Source organism: Cyprinus carpio, unplaced genomic scaffold (genome assembly GCF_018340385.1).
Source record: "Cyprinus carpio isolate SPL01 unplaced genomic scaffold, ASM1834038v1 S000006628, whole genome shotgun sequence".
Taxonomy (NCBI): domain Eukaryota; kingdom Metazoa; phylum Chordata; class Actinopteri; order Cypriniformes; family Cyprinidae; genus Cyprinus; species Cyprinus carpio.
This window is the reverse complement of record NW_024879260.1, coordinates 1,303,567-1,319,442: the sequence shown is the minus strand read 5'-3', so window position 1 is coordinate 1,319,442 and position 15,876 is coordinate 1,303,567. Positions and strand designations below refer to the sequence as shown.

At 38.9% G+C, this 15,876-nt stretch overlaps 1 pseudogene; it reads right to left on the bottom strand.

The window, feature by feature from the left end:
* Window positions 1–790: 790 nt before the first annotated feature.
* LOC122134274 overlaps window positions 791–15,876 on the bottom strand; it is a 30,673-nt pseudogene continuing 15,587 nt past the window's right edge.

The following is a 15,876-nucleotide window of genomic DNA, read 5'->3' as shown; positions in this document are numbered from 1 at the left end:
TTCTTTTTAACCTGTATAATACCAACATTTATTTATATTTTTGCATTTACTCTCTCTCACCCCTGTTTCTTGTTTTTTATCAGACACCGCGCTGTACAGGTTTATCCTCTGATAGGTATCTGTTTTTCTTTTTATCACACACCTTACCTTCCAAGACATACAGATACAGTTTATATGACTATAGAGTTGAATTTTGATTGGATAGCCTACTGACTTTATTTTATGGCTTATATATCAGCAACAACAAGGTCATCAGATCTGTGTCATCTGTGGTGTAGGACAACAAGGTCATCAGATCTGTGTGCACAGAAACCATTTTTTGAAAATGTATGTGGGCCGAATATCCTTACTGTTAGGGGTTAAGATGTTATTCATAGTTCATGAGGCTGTTCCTCCAGAGGTGAGAGAAAAAATTGGGGACAGGCATCATCCAGATGCTGGAGTTCACGCTGTGCTGTACTTCTCCAAACCTCCCCCGCCAGCTCTCTGGAGATTCTCAGGTGATATATTAGCTGACAGTGCAGTTCACAATAGTCCTCGCGGAAACTGGGGCTCTAGGCTGCTTTATTTTCAATAAAATGACTGGAATTGGAGTGGATTTAATGGTACCTTTAAATCGCTAAGGGCAAGAATTCATAACCCCTAATTTGCAATACAATTATTTGCAAGAAGAAGAATGGGCCAATGCAATGTATAGTGTATATCTGAACTACTATCATATCTGAACTGCATTATATGTTCTTATTCATGGTTTAGGGTTTGTGGATATCTCCACCTTAGGATAGCTCCATCAGCACTGGTGGCTGACAATGCATCTGCTGTTGGGACAGATCCTCACATTTGTGATGCTTCCGCCTGTGCCCCGACGGCCAACATGGGTCACTTCACCATCAGAATAGTGTCCATGAGCTTCAGTAATTTTGTCATCTGTCCACCTGAAAGAGAGATTTGATGTTTAGCATTATAACTGCAGAAAGCGGCATGAACATGCATTAAAAACAGAAATGTTAGATTAGCATCTCATCAACTCAAACTGTGAAACTCATTTAAAAATAACTGCTGGCATCACTTTGAATTCTGCAAGTGTTTATTTAGACCTGGTGAGCAGACATTTATCCAACTGTTTTGCGAATTGTGCTTTTCGGCACCAGCAATAAATACTTCTGTTTGTATTGTTTATTGTGCCACCTGTTGTTATTGTTACATCTGCCATATGATAGAAGAATGACTCCTGTATGTAAAAAAGACACTGAAGGTACCTACCAGTCACGAAATACTTTCCATCCCTCAGAATATTGTGCATGCCATTTATAGCTCCAGACAAGGAAGGGCCCTTCGAAGTTCTCTGATTGCAGAACCATCATACACCCTCGGGTCCCAGTAGCCAATCTGTTCAATGGTAAAAAGATTGCATTTCAAATGTCCTCTCTGGTCTAGATCTCAGTTTTAATGATGAATGAATGAACGAATGAATGAAAACTAAATATACAATTAAAAAAGATGGATGGCAAATCTGACAGAGGTGAAGAGTAAGACAGCAACAATTTTTATAATAAAAAAACAAACAAACAGATAAAGACAATATAATTTCTCAGCGTGCACTCAGATCATTGTATCAAAGAGCTAATGTAATTGCAACAGAAATATCAAGATGTAATTTGTTATAAAGTGCAGCATAAGGAAAAAAGAAATGGCTCTAATCCTTCAGTTGTTCTTTGTCATGGGTTATTGCATCTGAACCTGTATACAAGAGATATTACATAAATCTAATTTCTGTATGCCACTGATTGCATTTCAGCAGTAATGGAGATGTTCTTTGTTGTGACATGGCTTTCGTTTTTTGATAACTGGATTATTCACTTAAAAAAATAAAAAATCTGAATGTTTCTCATTTGATTAAAATATACTATCAGAACAAATTCAAAACTCAAAAAAACAAATTCAAAAAATAAGAGAGAAAAAAAAAAGTATGATCATTTATGATAGAATAATTCTGTCGAGTTTTAAAAGGTATGAGCACTGATGGAACGGCAGACAGAGCAGGTCTGGTACGCCTCATTGAGATGGCTTCTGTCCCAGCAGGCTTTGAGCCAGCACTGGGTATCCGGGCGTGACCCCAGCATTGTGTTCTTTCAAGTACTGTACCTACTGTGCTGGATTTGGCTGCTTTTCCTGGACAACAATGAACTCGCATTTGTGTTTGTTTGGCTACAGTCTGGAGTATTAATAATTACTGCTATTAGATGGTCAATTTAAACCAAACAGTTTTGTTCGTTGGTCCAACTGCAGCAAATCCTTAATCAAAACGCTACACACTTTCCTTTTTTATACCATTGTTGACAATAAATTGTGCTACTTTCCAAAAAATAAAAAAACAGAACTCACCATGCTCTAAATTTTTCTTTAGTCTTTTTTGAAAATACGAATATGAAATATGAATGTTTCTAAAGCACTAAGGGTATCATTTTTTCTTAGATTTCTGTGTGATGGACGCACTGTACATTTAATACACAGCCACACACGTATGCTAATAAACTATGGTCTTTAAATGGACACTGATGCTGTGTCCTAAGACTAGCAGAGATGGATTATTTGGGCACAGAGTAGAAATGAAGCGAGATCGGCTTACTACATCCACAGGTAGACTGGGAGAAGCTTTCTGTCAGGCTTGTTGTTGTGGCACAGCAGTATCTATCTCTCTGCTCTCTGCTCTTGCGCTATCCTGTCACCCCTCTATTCTTTCTCTCAAAGACCACATGCCAGTACAGTACATGAGTCTAGATGCTAGTCAAGTCTTGTAGGCTCTTTCATGTCAGTGCCGACTCGGTGATGAGAGATCTGGAATTTCCCGCTTCAGGGTGGTAACATAGCAACATTGAAAGTCAGGGTGTTGGAGCGAAAACCATTTGATTCCTCATGCGAAGCCTCCGCTGGATGGGAAACGAGAAGAAGAAGGGTTAGGGGCATCAAACAGATTGGGCAAATCTGCCTCTGAAGATGCTTTGTTCATGGGGCACAGCGTGTTGTTTTACATTTTTCAAGGCATGTTGGCGGGGGGGGCCTTGTGCACAGAGGAAAAACTACTGGAGCGGGGGCAAGACGGCTTTTCGGTTCAGTAGGTCTACACTGTAATGTCTATTATTTGCCATTCTTCGAGGCTTCAACTTACACCGGTCCACAGATGATGGCAAGCTCCATCAGACTGGGCTGGCTGTCACCAGCACTCGCTTGTGGCCATTATTGCCGGCTCTTTGATCTATGGCAGTTTTTGACGCGTGGTCTTTGTGGCTTCGGCTTCATGATGGCTCGATAAGGGCGTTAGGAGTCCTTGAATATCTCCCCAGACTCTAAGTCGGTGTCTTTACTTAGGCAAAAAAATGTCCAAACAATCGCGCTACATTTTTAGGGGCATGGCTCTGTATAATTGGGCTTCTGACTGGGCGCGCAGCTGTTGCCATGTGCTTGTGGACGCAACTAGTGGTTTAAGTATAATGAAAGGCTAAGCTGAGTGTATTGCCCGCAATGGTCACTAATTTCTCTTTACATGCAGCTATCCCTGCAGATGATATTTGGGATAGATCAGAAAGACTTTTAATATGTTTTTAAAAAGAAGTATCTTTCTGTTCCACCCTAAGGGCTGCATTTATTTTATATCAGCATATAGAGAAATAAAAACTAATATCATTAACATATTTAAACAATTTAAAATAACAATTTTTTTTCTTTATTACTGTTTAATATAATTTTTGAAATATTTTTCAAATTATTAATTTCTTTCTGTGACAGTAAAGACAGAATTGTCCATTTCTGCTCCAGTATTCAGTGTCCGCGTTTTTCTGCTTTAGAAATCAATTTTTTAATTAAAAAATCTAATTAATATTATTAATATATTTCTTGTTATGCTAGGGCCAATGCTGAAAACAGTTTGTTGACACACAATGTTTTGTGGAAATGTTTTTTTTTTTTTTTTTCAGAATGTATTTTTGATAAATAGAACGCAATATTTATTTTGAAATGGAACGGCTTTTGTAACATTATAGGGAATTATTGCTTTAGCATGTGACGTTTTTTTTTATTTAAATGAATCCTGGCTGCATTAAAAGTATGCAGACCTTAAAATGTATTTCTAAAGAAAAGCAAAACTTATTGTGCCCTCAAAAATAGAAAAAATCAATAATTTTAACATAACAGCCACAATTGTATGAATTATGTATTTGGTAGTTGGGATAATGCCGAGGCAGTAATATACGAGTCTTTATTTTAAAAGCGGTTAGCGACAGGGCTAATAGAAGTGATTTTTTTCGATTGGGGGCATGCTGATTGTTGGCTGTACCTGTCCCTTCTCCGCCCCTCTCACTGACAATGCCCTCTTGCAGTGTTAATTGGCTGGTGGTATAGGGGCAGTCCACTCCATTATGGCTGTGAGAGCCTTATGAAGATTATGCAGCTTCTAGCTTCGCCCTCTCACAAGAATTGGCGGATGGGGAAATTTTTCTCGCCCATCATTGCCTAGAGCTGGAAAAAAGAAGTTATCCAATTAAATGTCAAGGCGGGGGGGCAACAGAAGTGTTATTGAATTCGGCCAAGGTGATAAACAAGTTTACCTTGCAGTCTAACACATTGGTGGCATAATTTAAGCATAAATTTATTGCATGAATGTGCAATAATGGATTCTAGTTTCCCTCAAACGCATTTCCAATAGAGTTTCACATTTTTTATGCAGTAAACATTGTCTAATGCTACTAGAAGCGGCTATAGATCATCCTAGTATGAGGACCTCATCGTCACTGAAAGATGCGTCCTGCCATCCTGCATAAAGGGGCGCCAGCGGCTTGGCATGTTATGTTAGGCACGGGTTGGCTATGATTACGGCATAGCCAAGTTTCCTTGGAGCAGCATCTGTCAATGCTACACTCGTATATGCATTCTGTGAGCAAGGTGGCCAAACAGCATCTCTGGCGTCCCACTGTTGAGGAAGTTAAAAGAGAGGGCTGAAGGTTAGAGTAATTTGCACAAAATATATGGAGAGTCAAGGCATTTTTTTTGCTATGATTTTTCAAATACACTAACTTCATGAAGCTCGCCGTCGGTGCTACAGGTGGCAGAAGGGAGTATAACACTCACAGTGGAAAGGCGACGTCCTTTTACAGCACTGTTATGATTTGTTTTGGCTAATGGGTTTTTTCTGGTTTGAAGTCAATAGGTACGGCCCTAACTGATATAGATTCTGTGTACAGCTGCTGTAAACCGACGTAGAACTGACTGCGCCATCTCGCACGGGCAGGGTCACTGATGTCCCCACCGCCTCGCCTCCAACTGACATCTCCTGTTACAAATGATCGTAAGAAAAGCCGCTATTAGTGTTTGAATGGGACTGAAGTGAAGAATGAAAGAATAAAATAACAAAGGAGGAAATCAAAGATAGGCAAGGAAAGAAAGAAAGAGGAAACAAAGGTTGTTAGGCAACACGTTAATGGTTTTGCAAATTCCGGCTCGGCATTAGCACAAAGACAACATCGCCATCTCACGCGATCCAACTAAAAAGATGCAGCGAGTCCTTCAGACATTTTAAGAGTGTTTCCACCTCCCTGCCAGCATAAAAAAAAAGCATCTTGAGTATGTGAAATGCACATTTTAAGGCACACAAAGGTCTGTTATACAAGTTTCTGTAAGCACTTGTTGTTGCAACTTTTGGACGGTGGTAAGTGGGGCAAATAAATTAAGAGGTCTAACATTTTATGAAAACATAAATGAGCGGCAAAGAGAAAGTAATTCAATTTCTGTGGCATGCATTTTTAAATCCATTCACATGTGTGGGGCCAGTGGGCGTTTTTTCTGCAAAGAATTCATGTAAAATGACATAAATACTACTTTCAAGAAAATAAATCCTTAACTGGCTGCACGTTAGTTTAAAAGCATGGTTTGGAGAGCTCAGCCTTGGCTTTGAATTTATTGTTTTAACAGGACCAGGCGCTCGTGAGATCTAGCGGCTATGCCTGTTAGGTGTCAGCTTTCATGAAATATTCCGCTCACTAGTCGTTTCGCACGAGTAGAAATAATTATGCATCGTTTTGGGACTTCGGCGAAGGCTAAGGAAACACACTTACGTTGCCATTTTATGTTGTCTAGCAGATATGACAGCGAGTCAACATTTGAAGTTGAATCAAAAACTTTTCATCACTCTTGTCCTAAAACCTTTGCCAAAAATGTGTTTTTTTTGTGCTAGGAGCCAGCTTTGGTGAAGGGGCTTTTTTTGATACCTTCTTCAATATTTACTACTATATAGGGCGCAGTTTGAGAGCACAAAAAATACGCAGAAATCGCATCTAAGGTATGAGGGGCGGCAGGTAAAAACAAATTAAAGACGGGGCAGAACCTGGCGGTATCAGTGCATTCTTAGCTGCACCTCTAGGGCATTTTGGCAATTCTCTTGAGCTGTCGGGGCATCCTGGCATTCATGTGGGGCGGCGGATCTTTCTGTTGGCTAAATCAACGCTCCCATACTTCATGAGATTTCCACTTAAAAATAAATAAATAACTAAAAAAAAATAAACACGGTGTCATGAGGTCACCTAAGCATACTAAATTAACATTTGCGAGAAAGTGATGTACTCTTATTTTAAAGAGACTTATATATGTATATATGTATAACATATATAACTAGTATATATATACTATATATATATATATAATACTATATTATATAATATATATATATATACTATATAAGCCTATGTATGGGTGCTATCTCAATAAATTTGAATGTCGTGGAAAAGTTTTCATTTTCTGTAATTCGCAAGCTCACATTGTGAAGCTTGTGTATGTCAATAAATTGCAATGCAGCACAGACTTGAAAGTAGTTTCAGTCTTTGTTTCTTTAATTGTGAGGATTTGGCCATGGCACAGTGTAACAAACATCGCACCAGTTCATGCTCTCAGGCAGATTAGAAATACTTCATAGACGCTTGGGTAGGGGCTCCCTTTTGCGCTATTAATAGGCGGCCCCTCATTCGGGGCGTGGACTATGGAGGTGATGGTCAGTTATGTGGTCAGGCTGCTGAGTGTACTGGAAGGCGCTGCAGTTTCTGGAAGCCCAGGTTTATTTTTTGGTCTCTTGTTTCTCATTTTCCTCTTGATCAGTTAAGCACACCCACACCATGGTCATTTAACCAACTTTAAAAAAAAAAAAAAGTGAAGTGACATACAGCCAAGTCTGGTGAGTAATACTCAGAATTCATACTCTGCATTTAACCCATCCAAAGTGCACACACAGCAGTGAACACACACACCGTGAACACACACCCAGAGCAGTGGGCAGACATTTATGCTGCAGCGTTGGGGGTTCGGTGACTTGCTCAAGGGCACCTCAGTTGTGGTATTGCTGGCCCGAGACTCGAACTCACAACCTTAGGGTTAGGAGTCAAACTCTCTAACCACTAGGCCACGACTTCCTTTTGGTGCTTCTGGCAGTGCGGGCAGTTGCCAAATCCTGCTGGAAAAGGAAATCAGCATCTTCAAAAGCTGGTCAGCAGAAGGAAGCATGAAGTGCTCCAAAATTTCTGGGTAAACGGGTGCAGTTACTTTGGTTTTCAAAAAACATAATGGATCAACACTAGCAGATGACATTGCACCCCAAATCATCACAGACTGTGGAAACTTAACACGGACTTCAAGCAGCTTGGGCTATGAGCTTCTCCACCCCTTCCTCCAGACTCTAGGACCTTGGTTTCCAAATGAAATACAAAACTTGCTCTCATCTGAAAAAGAGTGACTTTGGACCACTGGGCAACAGTCCAGTTTTTCTTTCTCCTTAGCCCAGGTTAAGACGCCTCTGGACGTTGTCTGTGGTTCAGGAGTGGCTTAACAAGAGGAATACGACCAACTGTAGCCTAATTCCTTGACAGGGCGTCTGTGTGTGGTGGCTCTTGATGCCTGGACCCCAGCCTCAGTCCATTCCTTGTGAAGTTCACTCAAATTCTTGAATCGATTTTTTGCTTGACAATCCTCATAAGGCTGCGCGTTCTCTCTCGGTTGGTTGTGTGCATCTTTTTTCTTCCCACACTTTTTTCCTTCCACTCAACTTTCTGTTAACATGCTTGGATACAGCACTCTGTGAACAGCCAGCTTCTTTGGCAATGAATGTTTGTGGCTCCTCCTCCTTGTGAAGGGTGTCAATGATTGTCTTCTGGACAAACTGTCAGATCAGCAGTCTTCCTCATGATTGTGTAGCCTAGTGAACCAAACTGAGAGACCATTTTGAAGCCTCAGGAAACCTTTTGCAGGTGTTTTTTGAGTTGATTAGCTGATTGGCATGTCACCATATTCTAATTTTGTTGAGATAGTGAATTGGTGGGTTTTGTTACATGTGAGCCGTAAATCATCACAATTTAAAAGAACCAAAGACTTAAACTACTTCAGTCTGTGTGCACTGGAATTTATTTAATACACAAGTTTCACAGTTTGGAGTTGAATTACTGAAATAAATGAACTTTTCCACCTGACATTCTACTCCTCTAATTATGCACCTGTACATATATATATATATATATATATATATAGAAAGAGAAGTTTTTTGTATATATATATATAAGGGGGCCAAATGATCATCAGCATTTTATAAGAACCTAGCGAGAGCTTACATACTATATGCAGTAGATACTGTGCATAGCTGAAATTTATTTACGATACACACACATGCATGTATATATTTAAGAAGAATTTGTTATGTAATTAGCTGAAAATAAATTGATTTATAATATCACGACATTCGAATATAAATATATGCAATGTATATACACCGTAAATATTTTCTAAATATATAATTTATGTGTGTCTATTTATATATACATAGTAAATATAAATTCTGTACACATATACATATTATGTAAACAAAACTATTATATTGAATGTGATTAATCGCGGATTACTATAGTTTGACAGCCCTAATGATATATATATATATATATATATAAATGAAAGCAACTTAATAGTTTTTATTTTATGCTGAATGTGAGATAAATGTGGAATCATTTATACTTAGGAAAGGCTTTGATTTTGATGCAAAATGGAAATGTTTTCTTGGCATGAATGAACTGCGGCCATATAAAATTGGACTTACTTTCGCAGCAGGAGACAAAGATTTTTCATGTTTCAGGTTTGGTGTACTCGATGGTTAGGCTAGTGACCTAGCACCGTGTGCTGAAGCAGGACTTGCCACCATATAGGCCTCGCTTACTCTCATGATGTTCCACACTAACAATGGCTAAGAACCTCAAGTAAAGGGGCATGCTCAAGAAAAACATTTCTAGCTTTGGTGAATCAGTTTAGATTAAAGGCTGTAATATATGTAATACTGTAATAATACAGAATTCTACAATTAAAACAATGCTAGTATAGAAGCGGCATTAGAGGCGTGAAGAAACATCAAATATGGGAATATATTGGAATATTAATTCAAGGATGGCTACTGGTGCGATTAGATTGTAGCTGGCGCAATCAATCGGGCTGTCGGCACGCCAAAGATAGCCAGATACTTTATCATTTGGGGAGAAGGTCTGAGATCTTCAAACGGGGCCTAGCTTTATGAAGGGCACCACGAGCGGGGCATAAATGTCCTGGCCATTCTTCTGCATATCCCAGATAATAAATATCAGGGCTGTAGTTAGAGAAATGGCTCATCTCATTTAAGAAGCTTATAGAATGGAGTGATACTAAAGGAGCAGCTGTTATTCGGGCATAAAATACAGGCATTATCTATGTAATTAAGCAGTTATGGTATATGTTAGCGTTATATAGCGTAAATTTCGTGGGAATAAAAGCGTGTAAATGCCCAAATTTTTAAAAATCCGGTCAGCGGGGGGGGGAGCAAAGGGGGGGGTAACGATTTTTACATTGACAGGGAACCGACACACATCAAACTGGATCAAAAGAGGGTGCGCAGAGCAGGAGGAAATACTCCAAGCGGTGTTGGAACACGCTGGAGGTCCTGGAAGTAGGCGGACAAATCAATACGAGCTCGTCCACTTCCTTGCGACACAGAATGGTGCGCGGGTTCGCGTCTGACGACGTACACGTAATGCATCTTGCATTCGTGTGGGCCAACTAGTGAGAGCGCGGTATATGTGGTCTCCGCGAAAGTGTCTCTCGAGACTGTCTGGGGGTGGCTAATAACTGGTTCAAGGGGTGCAGGAGGCCGTCGCTATGAGAAGTTATGAAAGGAACGAAGGGGGTGTATTGGATTAAACGGGATGTAAATTTCTGAGATAATATGGAAGGCAAAAACGGAATTAGAATTAAGCCAAAACAGGGGAATTACGCATAAGAAAGAACTCGACGAATTGTCACTCAAATGACGTATAATATAAAATGCGTGCTCGTGCCCTGGCAAGAGACTCTAAAGTCGTATAGTCTGGTCGTGACGTCACATCTGAGGCACACAGCAGGGACAAGGGCTTATATTTAGTTAAACCATCAAACGTGGAGAAGGTTCAACAGGTTATCTTGAACCATTGAAACCATAAACAGCCTCTAGCATCTGGAGACTTCTGTGCGCGTCTTCTGCCATTGCGTAAACTTTACTTCAAGTAAATAGTCGAAAACTGCTGCCTTCGCGGAGCCAACACCGTATCCAGGCAACAGTAGCACGCTGTGTTTCACTCGTTGCTTGTAGTAGCGTAGGAGATTCATGTCAACTGAATGTTCGATCAATTGAACTGGCTTCATATATATATATATATATATTATTAATATTCATATAATATATATATATACTATATATATAATATTATATATATAAGTAGTATCTATAGTTTTATAAAGGCGAACTTATGAACGGAATTAAGAGTGAAGATCCGTTTGCCCGTGCAACTCCGTGAGACGATGGGACATTAATCAGCGGCAGCGATACGGGCTCATTGTGGGTCCGTGTATGGCGTTTTGATCATTTTGGCATTGATTTGCGGCTTATTTTGAATGCAATAAGCGAGAAAACATGGTAAAAACGGCTCTTTATTCGTTTTTCGCGTTTATTTAAGCAAACGGAAGATGAGATTTTGGCTTGCGATTTCTATATTTTTCTTTTTGGCGGATCGTTTTTGGGGGCTTTACAAAACAGTTTTTATGGGCGTTCAATATTTCATTCGGGCAGCATGTGGGGCGGCTCTGAAACGGCTCTTTCATCTGATTGGTCGAATCGCTCTCGTCCTTCAGTAATTCCTTTTTCATTCTTTCAAGGCAGAATAAGAGTCAGAATGCAGTGCAGCTAATGTAATGTCTGAAAGCCACCGTAGCTCAAGCTGTTTATTAGCGCATAATATTTGAATCAGATGAGTTGCTGGGCACATAATTCGTGTGTGGCCTGCTGCGACTTTGTTCGAAGTAGACCCCTGTTTATTATTGCGAGTTTAGCGAGTATGCTTGACAGATTATTTTTTAGGTTATAGTATTGTATAGATATTGTCCAATTGATAAATACAGTGCAAAATAGTTCCGTCTCTCTAAAGTGAAGTAGAAAAAAAATCAATAATAGACTGAACAGTTCCATGATAATATGACCGTAGCATTTACCACTCTCGTCTTTCAAGTCAAAAGGCACTAGCTAGGTGTGTGTGACATGAATAAATAATTGTGAAAATTAATAAAGGTAAATTTATGAAATAAATTAGAAATAAAGTTTACATTTATGAATGTAAGCATGTGTAGCCAACTCAGATCAATAAAGAATGAGATAGAAAAGAGAGAACGTAGATTCAGTGAACGCACCTTAATACTGACAAAAATTGACAGGGTTTAGGGTGAATAAAATCCCCATTTTTCATTCCTTAGAATTGTATTAGTTTTATTACATACTTAATTGGTTGATGTTTCTCTTAGTCTTCTTTGTTGGGCTTGAGAAAGCCAACATATATTTAAACATAATTATTATTTATTATGAGAGTTATTGACACAGACTAGAACTTTAATGTTTCACCAAATTAAGCTCAGACTTTCTGACTTGCATTGCTGTATCTTTTCTTACTGGTCAGATTACCTTCCCAAAAAATCCTATTGACTTTCGTTATCTGACCAATGAAGGCCTTAATACTTAATGTCCACTAAAGGGGTTTAAATGACAAATAAATACATGAATTTCATGTGTACTGCCATGTGTATGCCATATCTGTGTATTAGAACAAGCTTCACACTTAAAGCTGTACAACTACTTAAAACTTCCCATTCTGGCTACCTCCAAGTTTCCTTAAAGATATTGTTTATTCAGACTGGTTTATGCATTTAATGTTTGTCCATCTGGAACTTTTATTTTTCATGAACTCTATATTTTAACATACTAAGGTATCTTAAGGTACTAGGTGTTGATAAATCACATGCACTGAATGTAAATATCTTATGTCAGGGCTCTCAGTCCTGCTCCTGGAGCTGGTGCCAAATAAAAATGATTATGTTTTGGAAACAGCAAAGCAAACGTAGGATAGGGGCCATATATTTATGATATTTTTTTTATGCAGACACCCAACTGTGCAAATTCATTTATAGATTTAAAACCCAGTCCTGAACCTGGAGAACCATGTTCAGCTCCAACCAGGTCTAACACACTTGCTTGGACATTGCTACTGATCCCGAAGACCTTGTTAGCTTAGGTGTGTTTATTCGGGGTAGCTAAACTTTGCAGGACACTGGCCCTGCAGGAGCAGGACTGAGAGTCCTGATATTATCTCTTTACGTTCAGTGCATGTGGATATCAAAATTAATTCCTTAGGCATGGATCTTAAAATATAGAGCTTATGAAAAATAAAAGTTTCAGATGGACAAACATTAAATGCATAAACCAGTGTGAATAAACAATATCTTAAAAGAAACTTGGAGGTAAGTTGAAAAAGCCAGAATAGGAAGTTTTAAGTAGTTTTACAGCTTTAAGTGTGAAGCTTGTTCTAGTACACAGATATGGCATATTCATGGCAGTACACATGAAATTCATGTATTTATTTGTCATTTAAACTGATGTAAACAGAAAAAGAGTAGACTGATTTTTTTTTAATCCTGTCGCCCCCTCTAGTGTTTACAATATCATCTACACAAGTTAATCCACAACAGGAAGTCATAAAACACACATACATGTTGATGAGAACGCACAAAGAAACACTTAACTGACTACAACTTATATGGGAGAGTAAACAAGGATAATTAATATGACACACCTGCACATAATGACACAATTAAGGGGAGACAGAAACTAGGTCAACAAGATGGATGAAAATGAAAACAAACACAAAAGTCCACGAAGTGTGATAGTAGGCCTACATCTATATATTATAAAGTGTATTACTGAATATAAAACTATATTGTAATATAGCCTATAAATGTTTTTTCAAATATTATTCATATATGAAAGCAGCAATTCCTTATATATTTTTCAATATACTGTAATATATTTACACAATATATTATTCTGTATAACTTCTAATATAGGCTACCATTATGTCATTTAATATGCTGATCATTCATTTATTAGGAAATATATTTTCTTTGCATAAGGGGTGCTGTCCAAAACCTAGTGCACTCATTTAGTCACATAAAATGCACTACGATGACGTTCACAGCACAACCACGCGTTCCTTCTTAAATGATTGCTAAGTCGTTCGATTAGGGTTTTTACACAACAGTTTTCATGTCAGTTTTAAAGATAACTTTTAAAATTCTATTAGATGGACGAAGAGGTAGAACAGTTAATTATTTTAGCCACGTATGGAGAAGGAAAACATCTCTGGGAATAGAAACGCTGCTCAACTAAGTGTGCTCCTTTGTAATAACCTGTTTACACACTGAAATCAGTTTATATCTTCATGACAAACAGTGATGATTAATAGTTTGCTTGTTTGTTTGTTTGTTTTTTCAGTCACAAAAGCTCATTTATAGGTTCACAAGAGCTTAAATTAAAACATGTAAAAAAAAAATATGTAAATGTGATTTTAAAACTTTTTATGTTCTTAAGCTTTTATTTATATTTAAAGGGGTCATTGGATTGCAGTTTTTGTATTTTTGTTATGTTTATTATTTAGGTTAATGAAAAGTCTACAACAGTGGATCTCAAACCTGTTCTCCCTCAATTATCACACCTGATTCAACATATAGTATTATATTCTATCTAAATCATTTTCTATTTTTACGCTTTGCTTTAAAATCATTTTAAATCCTCAAACCCGTCTACAACAGTGTTATATGTTTTTAAAATTGCTTGTTTTATTTTGTTATTATTTTTCTTCATGATTATTTTACCTTCTTTTATGTAAAGCACTTTGAATTACCATCAATTATCACACCTGATTCAACTTATCAGCTCATTAGTGGAGACTGCATGACCTAAAGTGGGTTTGTCAGATATAGGGAGACATACAAAACGTGCAGTGATGGTGGTAGTGTAAAAAACACAATTTTTAAATTGTAGTGTTAAGATCTGTTTTCAGCACGCTGTTTTAGTCCATGTTGCTTTAAATGCTAATGAGCTCTGCTGACCCTGCCCCTCTCTTCCATGGGGTGACTAGCAGACTGTAAACTTCAGCTGCGAAACTTGCTAACTAGCACATATTAGGAAAGGCGATTTGCAAAGATTCATAAAAAACCCTTATACTCACTTCTTCTGTAGGTGAAGATGGATCACACATTTATTTGCGTGAACTTAAACGCATTTAGGCAGATCTGGGATTGGTGCATTCCTTTCAAAAATGAAATAAACGTTAATCCTCTGTGTCTTCAGTTTATTTTATGACTTTTTTTTATTAAGAATTGTGTATTTGTTATTACATCCAACAACAAAACATCTCAATTGCTTAATCGAAGACATTCTTGTCTTCCCCTGCACCGGAGCAAATACTATAGAATACCCAAGACATGTCATTCATAAAGTTTTGAATGGGAAAAAATGCAACAAATGCTCAAATAGCGTTATAAAAAGCTTATTTTTCAGGCTAGATCAGCCAGTGCACATGCGCAGTCCTAAGCGCACATCTCAGAATGCAGTTTCTATAGCAATAGAAGGCGGGGTTTCCTGTGATTGAGCAGCCATATTGACCATTGCATTTTTTCCCCATTCAAAACTGTAAAGCCACGGTCACACTACACTTTTCGTTCCATTGACTTCCATTCATATACGCATGCGAATGCGTCAGACCGGAAACGCAAGCCTGTGCGAAGAGTTTTCGCATTTCGCTGCATTTCAAAGTTCAAACTTGGTGAACTCTGGCCTGCGAATTCACATCACGTGACACAGTGTGACCAAGGGCAGACTGATATGTCACAGATATAGCAACAGAGATGAGACAAACTACAGGAGCGAGGTGAGCCGCCTGGCCGGGTGGTGCAGTGACAACAATCTCTCTCTGAGCGTGGAGAAGGCGAAGGAGATTTGTTGTTGACTTCAGGAGAGCGCACACTCAGACCATCCTCTGACCATCAACGGTGCGTCTGTGGAGAGTGAGAGAGCAGCACCAAGTTCCTGGGTGTGCACATCACAGAGAGGACCTCTCCTGGACAGACAACACCTGCAGCACTGGCCAAGAAATCACAACTTAGCGTCTGTACTTCCTCCATAAAACTTAGGAGAGCCAGAGCCCCACCTCCCATCATGTACACCTTCTACAGAGGCACCATCATCAGAGCATTCTGACAAGCTGCATCACTGTGTGGTATGGAAGCCTGCAAGGCGTCCTGCGAGGAAGACTCTGCAGCATAGTGAGGAGCAGCTGAGAAGATCATTGGTGTCTCTCTCCCCTCCCTCCAGGACATTTGCGGAATCCATCTCACTCCACAAAGCCCTCTGCATTGCAGGTGATCCCCACTCACCATCACACAGCTTCTTCAGTCTGCTGCCATCAGGGGAGGAGA